Here is a 14,538-nt window from a genome sequence, read left to right as displayed (position 1 = left end):
GCGTTGGTGGTGGTAAGCAAGGTGGGCTCCTTCTCTACAATCTGAGAGGAGTTGGGCATCAAGGAAATGGTAGTGGTTTGACTGGCCTGGTGCCAGCCACCCTTCTTTCCCTCAGGGTACCTTGCTTGCTTCAATAAGAGTTGGCAATTGATTGGATATTTGGGGTGAGGAACTGGGAGGAGTTCAGGATTATTCCTAGTTGCAGACCGTGACATAGGGAGATTAGGAGAAAAACAGGTTTGGGTGGAAAAAATGATAAAAATTCTACTTTGAACATGTTGGGTTTAAGACGCCTCCAACTTTGAGATGGGACAGGGTAGTAGGAGAAATATTTACTCCCCATAGGATGGGATGGTTTTCCCCTAAAAGGCAATGAAACATCTTTGAGATTAAATTGGTTCAGAGGATTTTGGCTCAAACCATCAACATAACTTCCTGGTTCCTTTAATATAAAAGCCACACACACAAGGGGCCAAAAGCTCCTCAGGCTTGACACTCCTGCTCCCTGGTTGTACCACCATGTCAAATGTGGAGAGAAGGAAGCTGTACCAACTGCAGCCATGCTGTATTCCTGCTATGTCCTTTCTATGCTATTGTTAAACAAGCAGTTTGTTAAATGTTAGATTAGGAGAAGGGAGGAGAAGGAGCCAGCATTTATTAAGCTCCTACTGTGTGCTAATTACTCTGACAAGCTCCTACTGTGTGCCAATTACTATTACAAATATTATCTCATTTGATCCTCATGACAACCCTGGGAGGCAGGTGCTGTAATTATCCTTATTTTACAGTTAAGGAAACTGAGGATATGAGGTTATATGATTCACCCAGGATCCCACAGCTAGTAAGTGTCTGAGGCCAGATTTGAACTCAGGCTCTCCTAACTCTAGGATCAGCACTCTATCATTGTGCTACCTAACTGCCATGATCTATGAATGTCTCATTTGATTCCAGTCTCAAGCTTGAACCACCAAAGTGGCCTGTGTCAGGCCTAGCCCAGAACAGACATCCAGGTAAAGGTATCTAACAAACAGAGAACTGGGCTCAGGAGAGAGGTGAGAGTTGGATATGAAGATTTGGGGGTCATCGGCATATAGAGGCCTGCATGGTAGCTGATGAGATCACTTAGGCAGAGTGTAGAGAAAAAGAGAAAAGGTCCCAAGACACAGCCCTGGAGGTCACCGAAGTGTACAATGGATGATGATTCTGGAAAGGACACTGAGAAGAATTGATCAGATTCATAGTAAGAGAATCATGACAGAGCAGTGCAAGGCAAACCCATGGAGGTCAGGGTTTCTAGGAGGAGGGGATGGTCAGCAGTGTCAAAGGATGCAGAGAGGTCAAGAAGAATGAGGACTAAGGGAAGGCCTTTGTAATAGTCATAAAAAGAGCATTGAGTGGCCTGGGAGGAAGCCATTTCAGTCAGGTGGTGGGTAGTGGACACACATGGACACACATGACCCTGGGCAAATCCCTTAGTCTCTCAGTGCTCCAGTCTGCCAGTGGGATATACATTGGTGGGAGAAGTTTCCTCATTGAGAATGCCCTAAATCAATGAAAATATAGGTCTGTGCCCCAAAAAAAGCAATGAGTAGAAGGTGAGGTTTTGGAGATAGGAAATGTAGGTAGCTTTTATAGGAATTTGACTGTGAAGGAAGGGCAATTAGTTTGACAATAGGAGTTTGGTTGGGTCAAGGGAAGGTTTTTTTTAAGGATAGGGGAGATCTAGACATGTTGATAGGAATCATGGAAGGAATCAGTGGCTTAATTGAAAATTAAGGAGAGAGGAAAGTGGTGTCATAATGGCAGGTGGATAGATGCCCATGCTGGGTAGGCACTGTTCTTATCAGGAATTGGGGGCTGAAGCGCTGGATGAGATAACGCTGCAGTCTAAACCTGACTGGTTGTAGAGTTTTGTGATGTCACTGTGACTCAGTTTCCATTAATGGTCAGGATAGATCTATTCCAGGGCCAGTTCCAAAGATAAATTGAGTAACTCCCTCAGCCTGGGGTTGGGTTGACAGGGTCTCTTAAGAGTCTCCAAGGGGGATACAGCTAGGTGTCCCAGTGGATAGCACTGGCCCTGGACCTGAGTTCAAATCTGACCTCAGACACATAACACTCACTAGCTATGTGACCCTGGGCAAATCACTTAACCTCAATTGCCTCACCAAATAATAATAATGATAATAATAATAATAATAGTCCCCAAGGGGACCCTGGGCATGTCACTTTCAGTGCTTCAGGCAACTCTCTTAAGTTTATAGGTTGTAGGACAATTACCAGTAGGAGTTGGTGGCAGGAGTTTCATCACTGGGAATTTCTTACACCAGTGCAATTACAGGGCTATACAAAAAATATATTTATATAGGAGTGGGAGCTAAGGAGTAGAGATATGGAAAGTGGATAATCATCTAGTGGTGAGGGGTAGATGACAGCAGGGTGGCGGTCAAGGTGCTCACCCTGGTAGAACCTGATGTCCTGGTCAGGAGCCAAGGCTTGGTAGCTGAATGGTCTGAGGTCAGTCTGGTTATAGATGGTGGATCAACTCAGCTTCCATTAACAGCCAGTGCAGCTGTATCCGAGGGTCATCTCTAAAACTGTGTTGATTAATTACCTGAGGATTGGGGGGCAGGATTCCTGGAAGGTTTGGGTAAGAGGTGATGAAAACCTGAACTAGGGTGGCAGCTATATGAGAGGAGAAAGGGGGCTGGATGTGAAAGGTGTTAGGGAAATAGAATAACAAGATTGGTAAGGGGTTGTATATGAGGAACGAGAGAGAATGAAAAGTTGAGGATGGCTTGGAGACTAGAAGGATCATGGCACCCTCAGTGGAAATAGGGAAATTAGGAAGAAGGGTGGCTTATGGGTAGAAGTGTGTTCTGTTCTGGGTTTGAGGTGTCTATAACATTCAGGTGTCCAATAGGCAGTTGGTAACATAAGACTCTAAATCAGGAGAGAAATGAGGGCTGAGTAGGCCCATTTGAAAGCCCTAGCAAGGAGATAACAACTGAACCTAAGATTGCCTAGAGAGAGTTTAGAGAGAGAAGAGGGATCAAGACAGAGTCCTGTGAGGGGTATATGCACGATGATCCAGTCAAGAAGGTTGAGAAGGAGTGGTCAGACATGGAGGAGAGAGCAGTGTCATGGAAACTTCGGGGGCAAATACCGTCCAGGAGGGAGAGAGGGGTCCACAGCATAAAGCCTTTTAAAGAGATCAAGAAGGATGACAAGTGAGAAAAGACCTTTGGATTTGGAGGTTAAGAGATCATTATTAATCTTGAAAAGATTAGTTAAGATGAATGAGCAGTGTAAAGGACTAAGCAAGGATAAAATGCTTTCACTCAAATATGGGGAGATAATACACATCCCCTCTGAACCCTGTCATCATCAGGGGTTAGAGAGAGAGTCCAATTACACAAGGCCTGGCAATGGTTCTGTTATGTCTTGATGATCCTAAGAGAAGAATGGAAGGAACTCAGAAGAGGAATACACCAAGTGGGGGAGGAAGGAAAGGAAAGGAAGGTTATAGGGAAAACCATCTCACACAATCAGAGTGCACGAGTAGGCAATATACAAACGAGGAGAAGGCCCCTAGCAGAACACAATCTTAGGATGTATAAAAATAGTTACTGCTCTTTTTGAGGTAGCAAAGAATGGGAATCTGAGGGGGACCCGTCATTTGGGGGATGGATGAACAAGTTGCTATATATAGATGTGATAGAATACTATTTTGCTGTAAGAAATGATGAAGTGGTTTCAGAGAAACCTGGGAAGACCTGTGTGAACTGATGCAGAGTGAAGTGAGCAGAACCAGGACAATTTATACAATGGCAACAATATGGTAAACTCAAACAACTTTGAAAGAATGAAGGACTCTGATCAGCATAATGATCAACTGCATTGCCAGAGGACTGAGGATGAAACATAATACCCTACCTCCTGATAGAGAGGGGGAGGACTGAGTGTGCAGAATGAGGCAGATATTCTTCTGGACATGGCCAATGTGGAAATTTGTTTTGACTGAGTACAAAATGTTTTTCTTTTGTTCTCAGTTGCAGTGGGCAAGGGAGTGGGGATAGGAGGGTCAGAAGGCATGTTTTTGCTGATTGGAACAAATAAAATATTTATTTAAAAAAAAAAGATTTAATAGATACCAGTCAAATACTCTTAAAACATGCTACAATAGAGCATGGACTAAATCTGACAAACTGTCCTGTCACTAAAGCCTTAAATTCTCCCCACCCCACCCCACCCCCCCAAAAAAATAAAGAGCCACTTCAGCAGGTAGTGAGTGGGGTATAGATGATAAGGGGTGAGAATAGTTGGGAGGTCAGAAAGGGAAGGCAAGCAGTCTAGACAGCTTTTTCCAGTTTAGCTGTGGGCAGGTAGAATGATATAGGATAGCTGGAAGGGACAGCAGAGGCAAGTGAGGATTTTTTAAGGTTGGGAGCAATTTGAAAATGTTTGTAGGCAGCATGGAAGGAATGTATGTGTGGGTGGCATTAAGCCACTTCTAGGGAGAGGAGGACCATCACTTCCTAAGGTGGCCTCTCCATCCTTGGTTGTCTCTGGTTGTTAGGAGATTTTTTCTTGTGAGAAATCTAAAGCTGCCTCCCTCTGTCCTCTACACTTCTGCCCCTAGTTGTGCCCCCTGGGGCCCAGTAGAACAAGCCTGATCCCTCTTCCCGGAGACCACCTCCAAGATACTTAGAGACAGCTGTCATGTCCCCCTGAGGCTTCCTCTATTGAGGCTAAACGTCTCTAATTCCTTCAGCTGATGGCCCAGGATGGGACCCCATACTTTGGATGTGTTCTGACTTGCCAGAGACCTTCCCAGTGCCCTAGCTCTCAAGGCTGGGAGTGCCTACATCCTTAGGCAGCTTTCTCAGATTTTAACACAAGTATAGCCCATTTCCCATTCCACACTGGAGTTCACACATATTACTAGGTTCAGTGTGGGTTATTTTGGAAATTGTTGTTGTTGTTGTTCAGTTGTTTGGGTTGTGTCTGACGTCATGACCTCATGTGAGGTTTTCTTGGCAAAGATACTGTAGTGGTTTGCCATTTCCTCTCCAGCTCATTTTACAGATGAGAAAACTGAGGCAAACAAGGTTAGGTGACTTGCCCAGGGTCACATAGCTAATCCTGATTCTAGGCCCACTACTCCCATCCAGCTGCCCATTGGGGAAATAAGTGTGCCTAACTTATGACTTGAGCCCCCTCCCATTGTGAAGACCTCTAATGTCAACTTGGGTCTCCATACTCTCTGGGGGGCCATCTCCAGTTGTCCTGATCCATAACCGGCCACTGGACCCTGATGGCTCTGGAGGATAAAGTGAGGCTGGTGACCTTGCACAGCCCTCCCTCCCTTAAATCCAATTCACTTGCAAGTCATGGCATCACCTCCCTGACGTCATGGTGTTCTTTGAGAATGAAGGACAAATCACAACAACAGATACTCAAAGAGTACTGTGCAAATGGAAAACCTAGGCAAGATCCCTGATAGGAACAATAGAAACATTCCATTGGATCAGAAAAGGAATTAAAGATATACTGGCAGTTAGGTGTTTCCGTTTGTTCATCTAGAACTTTTTATTTTGTTTTTAACCATCACTACCCCAGTTTGGATGGAAAAAAAAAAAAACAATAAAAAGCCATTTATAAGAGGGGCAAGCTTCCCATCCTCACCAGGTGTGTATGAGGTCTGTCTCCAGGCAGCAGAGCCCAGCAGTGACTTGGGTTCCAGTGACAAGGACTGAAGCCACAGACAGAGAACTGCTTGGAGCAGAGCAGAATGACCCCGGTCTCCCTCCCTTGGAGGAGCTCTGGCTCAGCCTGAGCCTGGTAACTCCCTTCACGAAGACCCAGGATTGGAGTTTGATTACAATCACTTTTTCAACAGCCACTCCTCTCCAGTGCATCCCTGCACCGGCACAGTCCGAAGGGGAGGTTTCTCTTGCCCAGATTCCCTCTTGCCAACCACAAATGCAGTACTGTGGCTTGTCTCTTCTTCAAGTCCCCCCACCTTGAAGTTTTACTGGCAAGGATTCCTTAGCTCTGGGTCTGGTTAGCTTCATGAAGCGGGATCCATAGCATCCCCTGCTATTATCCCTACTTCCGCTGTCTTGTCACTATGACTGTACCCCCCTCAATACCAACTTCAGTGTCCCAAGGGAATTCAGGTCTCAGCCCCCTGCCACAGGCCCAGCCCTCGACACTTGGTACCCCCTGCGAATGTACTTCTTTGTTGGGTAGGTGTGTGTTTGTTGCTTGGCACACTGGAAAATGTAGGGGCCTCCCCCAAGACCCAAACAGACAAAAACTGTAAGCTAACAGGTTGCCCTGTAAGGAAAGAAGGAAGCAAAGTAGGAAAAAAGGAAGAGAGAGAAAGGAAGGAAGGAAGAAAGGAAGGAAAAAGATAGATGGATGGATGGATAGATGTTGGTGTGGCCCATGGGGGCTGATGATGGTAATAATAATAATAATAATAATAATAGATGGATACTTATATAGTACTTTATGGTTTATGAAATTATTTACATCTATTATCATCTTATTGTACTATTATATGTGGGAGAGAAACGCTATGCATGAGGTTTTGAATCATAGAATATACAATATTAGAGCTTGGAGGGCCCTTACCTAGAACCCAGAGGGTCAGAGCTGAGAGTGTCCTTAGAGTACAGGATGTCAGAGGTGGATGCACCTTTAGAACAGAGAATGGCAGATCTGGGAGGGCCCCAGAGACCATCTGGTCAGACCCCTCATTGAACAGATAGGGAAGCTGAGGCCACGAAGAGCAGTCTAGCCTGCTTTCCTGCTCCTCATTTAGGGGGCTTTTCTTTTTCCTCCCGTTGCTTTTCTCAATGAGACACCCGAGAATGATGAAGATCTGCAAAACCTCCCGTCCTGGCCTCTCCCTTCCTTCGCTTTGGAAACCTGTCTCCCATGCAGAGCTTACTCAGAAAGCTGTGCCTGTGTGGCTTTCCCCCCACAACTAACCACGCAAGCTTGCGTGTGTGTTTTGTCTCTTTGCGTGCATATCTCCTATTCATTTGGGGCAGGGAATCTTGCTCCTTTTTTTTTTAAGCTTCTAACTAGGTACTTGATTAAGCTCCCTCCCCCTCGCTTCCCTTCAGTGTCTGAATTTTTGTGCTGGTGTTGGTGAGGAAATGTGTTCCTTCATTCAGCAAATGTTTGTGAGCATACCAATTAAGTGAAAAGCACTATTCTGGGGCCCATGAAGGGTTCAGAGACAGGATCCCTGCCCTTCCTGTGGTGATAGTCCGCATTAAGAGATAAGACCTGTCTGGTGAGTGGCATTTGAGTGGACCTCAAAGAACAGGCAGGATCTTGGTAAGCAGGATCTTGGTAAGCAGAGATGAGGCGGGAAGGAAAAGACAGGAGGCTGTGCCCCCTGAGCATCAGAAGACCAGCTTGCCACTTACTGTGTGACTGTGGACAAGTCACTTCCTCTCTCTTGGCTGAGTCAATATCCTCAGATGTAAATGAAGGAGATTAGACTTGGGTGATCTCAAAGGTACCTCGCAGCTCTAAAATTCTATGTTCTAAGCTTACATACTGTAACCATTCTGACATTGTGTCCAAAGGGCCTTTCCTGGTCTGACCTTCTATAGTTCTGAGAACTTGGGGGGAGATTGAGGGATTTTAAACTAGTAGGTTTGTAGTCTTTGCAGTCAAGGAGATTGCTTTGTAGACAACCATACCTTTTTGATGGGCCTGGAACAGGTCCTTTTATAGGAAAGGTGTCGGTAAAGTTTGTTGAGAAAATGAAAGAAGTATGCAGTAGCCCAGTGTTTGATAAACCCAAAGACCCCTGCTAAATGGAGTCATAACTCTTACTATTCAACGAAAATTGCTCAGAAATTGTGAAAGCAGTCTGGCAGAAGCTAGGTATAAACCAACATCTTACACCATACACCAGAATAAGTTTCAAATGAGTGTGTGACTCTGACATAAAGGGTGGCATCATAAACAAATGGAAGGAGTAAGGAAAACATTCTCTTTCAGATCTATAGATAGGGGATGAGTCCTCAACCAGACATACCTAGAGAGAGTCGCCAAAGATGCAGTGAACCATTTTGAGTGTATAAAATTGATCTATAGATAGGGGATGAGTCCTCAACCAAACATACCTAGAGAGAGTCGCCAAAGATGCAGTGAACCATTTTGAGTGTATAAAATTGATCTATAGATAGGAGATGAGTCCTCAACCAGACATAACTAGAGAGAGTCCCCAAAGATGCAGTGAACCATTTTGAGTGTATAAAATTCAAGAGTTTTTGCACAGACAAAATAAATGCAGCTAAGATTAGAAGGGAAGTGGCAAATTTCTCTAATAAGGATATAATGTCCAGCATGTATAAGGGAACTTATATAAGAATATAAGCATTTCCCAATAGAAAAAGTTTTTAAAGGATAGTATCCAAGCTATCAATAGCTGTGTGAAAAATGTTTCAAATTACCAATAATTAGAGAAATCCAAATAAAAGAAAATCTAGGGTTCTACCTCATTATTGTGCTATAAGACATGATGAAGGGGATGGTTTCAGAGAAACCTGGGAAGACCTAGTATGCACTGATACAGAGTGAAGTGAGCAGAACCAGGGGAACAACCTATACTGTATGAACAACATTCTAAAGATAAACTGTTTTGAAAGGCTTGAGAACTCTGATCCATATGATGACCAACCATGATTATTTTCATTTATCTCACAATGTTAAGATCCTTTTTACCATAACCTCCTCCGCCACCTTTTTTCCTCCTAAAATGTACCATCAGCTGGAGTGGAGAAGGAAACAGTCCTGTTCATTCTCTGCCACCAGTAAGCAATGGATTACTGAACAGGCACCCCTTAGATATGCTGTAAATATGCTCTAGATCCCCTTAGGGATGAAAGAGAAAAGCTTCAGAGCTCAGTGGTAAGAAATCCCCAAAGAGAAAAGAGCAAAAGTGAAATGAGAAGACTTCTGCCTTCTTTCAGGCCTCAGGAAGGAGTGTTTCTTCAATTGTCTCTCCTTGACCTGTTTTCTAGGTCAGTTGTTTTGGATAATTAATCAATCATTTAAATTTCATTCTAACATTTTTATTTTGTCCTAATATTTCTTATTGTCTCATGGAGTTATTGAGTTCCATTTGAGTCCTTCTAATTTCCTAATTTGGTGCATTCTAATTCAAGGATAATTCGAATTTTGGTCTATTCTAATTCTTTGGGGAGTCTGCTTCTTGGGTAAGATTTTCTGCTTTCTGGTTCCATGTGATTTACTCTCCCTTCAGTTTTTTTCTCCATAGTGCTTATTACACTTGTCATTTCCTTTTTTAAAATCTCTTGCTTTATTTCTTCCAGATACTCTTGTAGACCTTGTGGCCAAGACATTTTTTCTTTGAGGCCATCCTTGTAGTTTTGGAATTACTCTTTTTATGGGCTAACCTCATGGGTGTCTCTTGACTCATAACATTCCTTAACAGTGTTTGGTGTCTTTTTCTTTTTACCCCTGTCTCTAGCCTCCGTCTGGGGCCAAGCTCTGCACCCTTCCAAACTCTTGAATGGGGGGGCAAGGCCTTGTTTGATCCTGACCTGTTTCCTGGTCTCCTCCCACTGGCTTGCACCTCCCCAAGTGTGTTGTGTTGGTCTTCAGCTCCCTGGCAGGTTTCCGTGCCCCTAGTCAGAGTTCTGCAGCCTTCTGGCCCCTCGATGCGTGCCCATGCTGGTTTTTGCTCTGAGCTCCCATTCTCCTGGAGGCTTCCCCAATCAGGGGGATGCTGAGATTTTTCATGCCCGTCAGGATCCTGGTCAGGACATAGCTACAGGCTTCTTGCCTGTTTACCAGAGCCCATTCTGGCTTCCACAGTGGAGCCCTTTTCTAACCTCCATGACTTTCTGACTCCCTTATGGTGGGGCCCTGAGCTGGGTGGAGGAACTTAACTGCTTTGGATTTTGTGATGGTTATTTGGTCTGGCGCCCTTTTTAGAACGTTGCTGGAGTACATGTAGGAGGGCTGGGAGCCTCTGTCACCTTCCACACTGCTGTGTTCACCAGAAGGCCTCTTGTGCCCTTTCTGACAGAGAGTCGTCACTGGTCATTGGTAGAGGCCAACTCACTGTGCTGTCACGATTCTTCTGGTATTTGGGTTTTCCAAAATTAGTAGCTCTGTAGCATCAGAGGGAGAATATTTATCCTAAAAAGATGAGTTTTTGTGGTATTGGACAGCTAGGGACTGTTCAAAGTGTTGTGATATTTCCCAACTGCCACCCAACCTCTTCTCTATTTGTATAAAAAAAGAGAAACAGTAAAAATGCTGTCTACCTTCAAAGAGGTTACATTCTACTGGAAGGTACAACATGTCAACAAATAAGCATGAACACAGTTGTTTTAGGAGGGGAGAGCACTAACAGGCAGGGGAGTTAGGAAAGGCTTTCAGTAGCAGGGGATTCCTGGGTGGAACCTTGAAGAAAGCTAAAGTTCTGGGGAGGGCATTCTGGGTATGGACCGTTGTCTATGCAAAGGCATGGAGGTGGGAAAATGGAATGTAAAATTTGAGGAATAGCAAAATAAGCCAGTTTGACAGCAAAGTAGAGCATGCAAAGGAGAGTAATGTGAAATAAATCTGGAAAGGCAGGCTGGAGACACATTCTCAGGGGCTTTAAATGCTAAGCTGAAATATTGGTATTTTATCCTGGAGATGAAAATTGCTTGAACAGGGAAGTGACATGGTCAGAGCTATGTTTTAAAGATGGACAACAGTGTGGAAGATGAATTGCTCCAACCAGGCTAACCTTTTCCATCTCTTCACTGTCCTCCTCTCCCACAATGCCTCACTCACATTTATTCCTAAATATTCTGAAAGAGACAAAGACAGAAACAGAGAGAAACAGAGAGAAGAGACTTAGAGACAGAAAGAGAGAGAGAAAGGAGAGATAGAAAGAGAAGAGAGAGAAGGGAGAGAGGGAGAAAGACAGAGAAAAGAGACAGAGAGACAAAATGAAGATAAGAGAGACAAAGACAGAGAGGGAATGAACAGAAAGAAACAAGGGAGGTAGGAATGAGCAGATTGCATTGCTGAGGGTGAATGATTCATCTGCAAAGGCCCTGAGTCATCCTTCCTTACTCTTTTCTTCCCTCATCCCCCGGTGACCAAGGGCTGGCAAAGGTATCTGCTGGTGTGCCTTCAGTGGAGGGATCTTAGTGGAAAAGGACCTGGCCTGGTTCAATTATAATAATCATTCCAATTTCTGAAGCATTTTTAGGCTTACAAAGCATTTGCTTCTCAGTACCCCTGTGAGGTGGGTGTCAGTATGATTGGCATCTTTAATTCAACTCCAGAAACATGAGGTGCTTACTGTGGGTGAGGCCCTGGGCTAATGAGCATTTGATATTCAAAGACAAAGCGAGGCCCCTAAAGCTCAAAGAAATCTTTTGACTCCAAATCCAGGGTCCTTTCCTTTATACCACACTGCCTCTCCCAGATCTTCTCCTTGACCTGTGATCTGGGTCTCAGCTTTCCCATCTGTGACATGAAAGGACTGAATCAGATGGCCCCTTAGATTTCTGCCCACTGTAATATTCTGTGCCTATGTTCTACTGTACTTTTTCATGGAAATGTGAGTTGTTGTTATTATTAAATAGTGGGTAGCCTCCTATAAACTCCTCCTGTAGTGCCTCCCCAAGTCAAAGACTATTCTGGGGCGGGCCAGCTGCCAAGTCTTTGAGATGGACTCTGGCTCTGACAGAGGCTCTGTCTCAGTGCAGGCAGAAAAGCTCATTCCAGGGCCTCAGGATTCACAAACTCCACGGTGGCAGCTTTGGGCCATGCAGGAGTTACCCACACCAACAGAATCTCTGTGCTGGCACGCACAGAGCAGAATGGGAAGCCGTCGGCTTGACCGGGGCCCCACAGGCCTCCCTCTGCCTGTCGCCCGGCTGACGGCCCCCTCGTTCCTCTCCACTGACACTCCCTGGGCCAGTCAGACGGAGAAGGAGATGAGCTGGTGTCTTTCCTGCAGCCTACGACAGCTGCTGCCTCCTCCTCAGAGGGCCTGGTGGCCCCTGATGTCAGTCTCTTTGTTCCCCCTCCCAGGCTGAACGCTGTGCTTGCCGTGGCCTGCAGGGATTGGTCAGGATTTGGTCCCAACTAGGGCGACCACCTGTTGTTGTCCTTCTCCAGTCCTGCCCTAGAAGCAGAGTGAGAAGAGACACTCAGCCCCCAAGGCTAGCACACAGGACCGGAACCCACTTCCCCCAGGTAAGGGTGGGCCTTTCCTGCTTTCTGACCCCCCAGACTACCCTGGTGGAGAAGCGTGTGGGCATGTGCCTTCTTTTCACCCCTGTGGAGACCCTGATTCTGCGTGGCTCGGCCGTGCTCCAATTGGCCAGGTTCGGCCGGGCTTCATGCTGGCCAGGCCCAACGACTGCAACTGGACAGACTTGGGGTTATTTGGGGAGGTGCTTTCTGAGAGGCTTGTGTTTCCGGTCCTCCTCATGGTCTTGTGGCAAGTTTCAGGTTAAAGGTTCCTGTCTCTGCATGTGGCTAGAGAGGGCAGTCCTTCAAGATAGCCCCTGTTTAAGAACAGATTCACCTGGTGGGGGCAACTCTGTGACCATCTTCCCTCCGTTTCTGAGGAATCTCCTTCAAGGTGACAACAGGACCGGTGGGATTATCTCCAGGGTGTCTGCAGTAATGGGGAGATCTCTGGGCTGAGGCAGGTTCTGGTCCCAGCTGGGCTGCTGACTCACTGTTTGGCTTCTGATAAGTTACTCACCCTCTCTGAGCCTCAATTCCCTCAGCAGCAAAACCAAGGGGTTGGACTATTTTGTCTCTAAAGCCCCTTTTAGCTCTCACATTCTGTGAGTTCCTGGTGTCCTAGGAGGCAGGGGGCCTGGGTTCTTCCCTTGGCTCTATTACTTTTTTTGGGGGGGGGGGGCCTAGGCAATGGGGTTAAGTGACTTGCCCAGGGTCACTCAGCGAGTGAGTGTCATGTGTCTGAGGCCAGATTTGAACTCAGGTCCTCCTGAATCCAGGGCCAGCGCTCTATCCGCTACACCACCTAGCTGCCCCTAACCCTTGACTCTGTTACTGACTCACTGTTTGGCTTTTGGTAAGTCTACTCTCTGAGGCTCAGTTTCCTTACTTGTAAAAAGGTGACTCCTGAGGTGCCTTCTAGTTTTAATATGTCCTCTTTTAAGATCCCTCTGAGCTACTAGGATTAAATCACCAAGTTAGACTAACCCCGTTTGCTGGACGGCACTTCTGGGCAGAGGTCGTAAGGTCGACTTAAACTGGAAAACAGGATAGGCCTTGATTCTGAGAAGGTAAGTCATGGAAATAACTCCCACCCTGCCCACTGGCCCTGCAGCATGCTGGCCGCAGACAGGGGACCCGAGTTCCAGCCCTAACTCTTCTCAGAATCAATCCAGCTTCCCAAGTCCAGCCAGTCCCTGCCCCTTCCCCATCTACTGCCACCCACCATCCCCCGGGTAGGCATCTTCCTGATCTACCTAAGGAAGGTCTCCTTAACAAGCAGAACTCTCAAACAGTGCAAGATAGTGAGTTCCCCATCACTAGAGGTGTTTAAACAGTCCAGATGAGTTCTTGTCAGGAAAGTTGTAGAGGGGATTCATTCTTCAGGTAGGAGACAACTCAGTGGCCCCTTCCAGCTCTATAAAATCTTGCCCCTTTTCGCTTTAACCAAAATGAGGAGAATTAAGGCCATTTCCCCACTCCCAGTCACCTGTTAGAGACTCTCAACCCTTCCTTCTCCATGGTAAAGGGGAACAACTAAAAACGACTGGAGGCAAGTTGGCGCCATCTCCTGAACCCTCAGGACTGTTACGAGGCAGGCTGAGAAAGGGACAGGGCACCCAAGGAAGCTGAACGAGTGGAGGGTGGGAGGTGAAGGAGGGCTCCTGAAGGCTTCTCCCTCCCAGTGGGGTGGAGGGGTGAGGGGCAGCACGGGTGGCTGTCTGCAGAGTGGCTCAGAGCCCCTCAGATGTCCGGATCTGAAAGGAGCTTCACCGCACCAGGCCCAGAACGCTGGCACTGAGAAGCCCTCAAAGGTCATCCGGTTCAGCGCCTCATCTTACAGCAGCTCAAGCAGAACCAGGAGAGGGAGCCTCGCCAACATCACCCAGGAATGGGGGGAGGGCTCAAAGCTGGGGTGCAGCCTGAGGTCCAGGGCTCCTCCCACACCTTCTGGTGCTTCTCACTCCCCGAAATTAGAAACGTGCCCTCGCTCCTGGAGACCTCTTTCTAGATCTCTTATTCCACAGTTAACCTCAGCTCTGCTTTCTCTCCTTTTGGCTTGGTTCACCTCCTGGCATCACAAGAAAGATTAATAATGATAATAATAATATTTATAAAACATCTTAAGATTGACAAGCACTTTTCATATATTCTTGTGTTTGATTCTCAAGAACAATAAGTAGACTGCCATTATTATAATACCCATTTTAGAGATAAGGAAACTAAGGTTAAGTGACTTGCCAAAGGTCCCACACAGCTAAAAAAGTAGGATTCACA

The 14,538-nt window shown here is 46.1% G+C and overlaps 1 protein-coding gene across 10 annotated transcripts in view; it reads left to right on the top strand.

Moving 5' to 3' along the window:
- Positions 1 to 14,538, top strand: part of JSRP1 (junctional sarcoplasmic reticulum protein 1) — an 86,374-nt gene that overhangs the window by 61,664 nt on the left and 10,172 nt on the right. For 5 of the 10 annotated variants that reach the window (XM_027853193.1, XM_027853184.1, XM_027853185.1 and 2 more), the window contains one exon: positions 12,100 to 12,264. The exons of the other annotated variants lie outside the window; for them this stretch is intronic. The gene's annotated coding sequence lies outside the window, so the exon portion shown is untranslated. The remainder of the gene's footprint in view (positions 1 to 12,099; positions 12,265 to 14,538) is intronic. 10 annotated transcript variants of the gene reach the window in all.

The sequence above is a fragment of the Vombatus ursinus genome, unplaced genomic scaffold (assembly GCF_900497805.2).
Source record: "Vombatus ursinus unplaced genomic scaffold, bare-nosed wombat genome assembly UNPS02009918.1, whole genome shotgun sequence".
In the NCBI taxonomy this organism is placed as follows: Eukaryota; Metazoa; Chordata; class Mammalia; order Diprotodontia; family Vombatidae; genus Vombatus; species Vombatus ursinus.
Note: the sequence above shows the minus strand (reverse complement) of the source record. Positions and strands in the feature narration are given on the sequence as shown.